Source organism: Physeter macrocephalus, chromosome 4 (assembly GCF_002837175.3).
Source record: "Physeter macrocephalus isolate SW-GA chromosome 4, ASM283717v5, whole genome shotgun sequence".
Lineage (NCBI taxonomy): Eukaryota > Metazoa > Chordata > Mammalia > Artiodactyla > Physeteridae > Physeter > Physeter macrocephalus.
In genome coordinates, this window is record NC_041217.1 from 74,975,731 (window position 1) to 74,980,836 (window position 5,106).

Consider the following 5,106-nt stretch of genomic DNA (forward strand, 5'->3'; position numbering starts at 1 on the left):
GAGAGGCCGCAGCAGAGGGAGGCCCGCATACCACAAAAAAAAAAAAAAAAAAAAATCTTCAAAAAAATCTCTTGCTCTTATCCGTACCGTCTCTCTTAATTACTCAACCCTTTTATTCCTCAGCCTAATAAAGCAGCGTTTTTGTTTTTGTTTTGTTTTGAGGCCCTATATATAACTCAAGTTTGGGGAGACTCTCTACTCGACTGATAGAAATTTCCAGAACTACTGGAGCACCTTGTTCTCTTTCTCTGAATTGAGGCTAATCTTTTGCTTATAAACTATTTCTAAGGCTTCTTCATACCATACTCAATCACATTATCCTCTAATTTTTGAGGGTTGTAAAACTCCTGGGTGCTAATCAAATAAAATCACATTCACCAAGGTAATCTAGTAACCCTCAGGTGGACTTATTTGAAAATGCTCTAACATGATATTAAAAGATCATGTAGTCATCTTTTTGCCTTATTTCTAAAATGTATGTAATTTTTCCCAAACATTTCCCCCTGTGACCATAAATAATTTCTAAAGATTATTCTTGATCACACACTAAAAAGTTGATCTCATGTTTTTATGTCAAAATCATTAACTGAACTTCTTGCTTAGTTGGACATTTCTTACACTTCTTACTGAATACCCTACTCTTTCATAATGTGCCTTCAGTATCAGTATCTTCCTACCTTGCCATCACAACACTGTAATCTATCATCTTTGCCTATAAGGTTATAATTTCGGGCCCTAGTCTCCACAGGTAACACTAGCATAGAACTAGGGTTCAGTAGCCTTTCATAAGGTGTGACAGACATTGCTAGTTGCCTTATCCAATATTCATTCTTATTCCTTTCTGACAAACCCAGAGTTGGCATAGTGGTTCCATAATGATCGGGAACTCATATTCCTTCTGTTGTGTTGTTCTGCTATCCTCATACATACTTTTCTACCTCATGGTCCAAGATGGCTAGCTTTACCCATCTTATCGGCATTCCAACCAGCGGGAAATACAATAGAAAAGGGAAGGCAAAGGGTATCTAGCTTTCTTTATTGACACTTCCCTGAAGTTGCATACCTTTTTTTGTTAATATCCTGTTAGCTAGAAGTTAGTTACATGGTCTCCTACCTGCAAGGGAGTCTTTATTCTAAGAATACAGTCTTTATTCTGAGTGTCTGTGTGCCCAGCTAAAAATTGAGGATTCTGTTACTATAGAAGAAAGGAAGCATATCCAGCAGTCTCTACCACTATGTGTAAAACTATATGGAGAATGTTATAAAATTCTATTGAAATACATTAAGCAAAACCCAATAGAGACACAAACCATATTCACATATAGGAAGACTCATAATTGTAAAAATGTCAGTTCTCCTTCAGAATGATGTATAGACTAAATGTAGTTCCAGGTAAGGAAATTGATAAGTTGATCCTAAAACTTACATGTAAGACCAAAGGGCCAAGACTAGCCAAGAGGCTCTTGAAAAAAAAAAAAAGGAACAGCAATGAGGGGACTAACCATGTGAAAGGGGTAGTAAACTTGGTTTACTACTCAATTTTAATTTTTCTCCTCTTGGCCTGGGATATGTAACTCAGACTTCTCCTCTGTGAAGTCTGACAGTGGAGCCTGCAATTGTTCAATTCAATTTTCTGTGAAACATTGTAATAGCAAAAAACTGGAAACAATCTATATGTCCAACAACAGAATGGTTAGATAAACTGTGATACATTCATACTATGGGATCCTTACTATAGCAACTTCAAAGAGTGAGATAGCTTTATATGTGCAGATATGAAAAGGTCTCTGAATCATGTTAAGTGAAAAAAGAAGACGTAGAATAACACAAACCATCTGATACCATTTATGTTTTAAAAATCCTGTACAACTAATTATTTCTACATATAACTTTATATCCATGTAAATACATAGAAAAAAGTCTGGAAGGATACATAACTAGAGGACCAGGATTTGGGGTAATGATCAAGGAAGACTTTGCCTTTGTCTGTAGTTTTTTTTAATGAAGATTTTAATCTCTATTATTTACAAGTTTTATAAAGTAATTGTATTCAAATATTATTTATAAAATCAAAATAAATCAAAACAACCCTATCTCATCCCCAAAATTACATCTCTAGGTTTTAGTTAGTTTTAATGAGTCAATGGTGTGATAGGGTTAGTACTGAAGAAAATCTAAGGGGACCTAAGGCTCTCTCACGGTCCAAGTCTACAACCAGGAGGTGATGATTTATTTCTACTTGATTCAGGTCACATCTGGACCAGACTTAGAGAGGTACATTGACACAATTTGAGCTCATCTAGAAAATAGTCAGGGAGATGCCAGGAGTCCATACCATGTCAAGGAGCAATAACTGAAGGAAGGGAGAATGTTTAGACTTGTGAAATGAGATGTAGAGAGAAGTGGTCCTCACATGAAGAGTGGTTTTTGGTGTTTTTTTTTTTGCCGGGGGTGGTGGGGGGGCTTTCTCTAGTTGCTGCTGCTCTCTAGTGGGGGCTACTCTTCGTTGCAGTGCGTGGGCTTCTCATTGCGGTGGCTTCCCTTGTTGCAGAGCATGGGCTCTAGGTGCACGGACCTCAGTAGTTGCAGAGCACGGGCCCTAGAGCGCGTGGGCTTCAGTAGTTGTGGCGCGCAGGCTCAGTAGTTGTGGCTCACGGGCTCTAGAGCTCAGGCTCAGTAGTTGTGGTGCACGGGCTTAGATGCTCCGCAGCATGTGGGATCTTCCCAGACCAGGGCTCGAACCCGTGTCCCTTGAATTGGCAGGCGGATTCTTAACCACTGCACCACCAGGGAAGTCCCTGTTTTGTTTTTTATAATGAGGGTCGATTGATGTATTATTTTATTTTTTAAAATTATTTATTTGGCTGTGCTGGGTCTTAGTTGCGGCATGTGGGATCTTCGTTGTGGCATGCGGGATCTTCGTTGTGGCATGTGGGATCTAGTTCTCTGACCAAGGATGGAACCTCATCCCCCCTGCATTGGGAGCGCAGAGCCTTAGCCACTGGACCATCAAGGAAGTCCCTCGAAGAGTTTTAATGAGGGTGAAGATAGTAGTAAATTCTAAGACACTGGAGTTATTAAAGAAAAAACTAAATGATCACTTGTCAGGGATGCTCTGGAAAAGATTAATTCAGGAGGAATTAGAACTGGATGATCTTCAAGGTTCCAGCTAACTCTAAGAGTCTACTTTAAATTCCCTTGGTCGCAGCCAGATTTACCAAACCCCAAATCCCTAAAACTCCCTTCTTTTGAGTTGTTTTATGGTGGAGAGGATCTTAGCCTTTCAAAGGCTCTTTGGACTACAAACTGGAAGGAATAATCTCATTCCATGAGTGCCAATTAAATGCCTCAGAGAATATAAAGATGATAGTTGGAATGTTTAACAAGTACCAATTGAAGGGATGTAGTAAAACTTAAAGTTTAATTTTGTCTCCTGCCACTGAAAAATTTATTTCAGTAGGAGATGTTTCCCTCTGATCTGGATGAAAATTCCAGCATCCCCCGCTAACATTTCTTCACCTTTGGGTAACAGTCTTGCGATCACTTTAAGTAGCAGAAGAGACTCTTCACCCCACAGCTAGGATCGGTATAGCCTGCAAGCTTGCCTTTGTAGAAGAGTGGTAGTTGGCTTCTCCTCTACTTCCTAGATGCTGACACTGACACCTCCTAGAATGGGGCATAGGAAGAGGGAGGAATTTTCTTGGTGGCTTCATGCTCTCCTCATGCTGATGTTGAAAGCTGACTGTCTCATGGGCATTTGTGTGGATCCATCAGAGGCTTCCCTGCTGGGCTTTTCAATGGCAATATCAGCTTCCCTTAAGTGAGATGATGCACTGTATTTCTATGGCCACCACTACCCCCTCATCTTTCTGTTTTCCAGAGGTCCATTCTACATGGAATCTTTTGTAAAGAGTCCCACTATGTGTCCAGGAAGTTCTATTGAGCAGGATTTACCCTGGCTTCATACTTGGTTCCCAGGATTCATGTATATTTAACCCTTTGTCAGAAGGAAGTGCAGTTGCTTCCAAGATGTAGCTGTCCCGTAAGGCCCCTCCTTCTAGGCTTGAGAAGAGGGAAGTACTCCCCACACCCTTTCCTCCAGATTGGATGTGGATCACAACACAGTAGTACCTCTCTCCAAAGAAATCTCATTTGTAAACCCTATCCCCACTTTTTATACTCTTGAAATGAGGATTCAAGACTTGTGGAACTGGTCCTTGTTAATTTCCTTTAAACCTTTGCATTTCTGTCTGGTGTCTCCCTTTGGAATTTCATATCTATTATATCTTGGTACCCCAGCTGAAACATCCGGTTAAAATCTAAGTGTTAAACATAATCTCCTTTATCAACCTGGTTTACATCCTTCCCCATTCCCTACCTTCGAGTCTATGTGATTTAGTCATACTTCACAGGCCAAGTCACAGGGTAGTCATCAAGTTGGTCAGACATGGTTTGGTTACGCCTCCCTTTAGTGATAAAAAAGCCAAGCTAACGTCTAGGGCCCACTACAATGACCCCACTGCCCATGAGAGGGAAAGCTCAGGACTCCCTATTGGCTCCAAACCTAGTTCTCCATGAGGGTGTACCTAGGACATTGTTGTTTGGAGGGGGCCGCCATGGACCCTGGAGTCTGTCAATTACCAAATGACCTTAGATAAATTACCTTTTCTGAGCTTCATTAAACGTCTGTAAAATAGTCTTACCTTCTAATTCAAAATTTAATTTTAATCACATAATTAATGCATAAATACTCTCCTTATAAAAAAAGCAAAACATTAAGATGAGACTAACTTTCCTTTGGTTATCACCTTCAATCCCATTCCCCTAACTCCTTTCCAGATGTAACCACAATTCTTAGTTTAGAAATTATCTTTCCTTTTTCAATCAAATCTGTTTTAACCTGTAAAAATAGGATAGCAATATCTATTCTGTGAAATAGGACAGAGGTGAAAATGCAAGGTGCATAATGTTTTCTTCTATTTTCTCAGTGTGTTGGGAGGAACTGAGACCTCCTGCAGGAACATAGCTGTACACTAAATTCAAGCTGAAGAAGAGAAATCTTACCTATTTTCAGGGTTGGAAATACCTGCCCTTTATCTGATATTA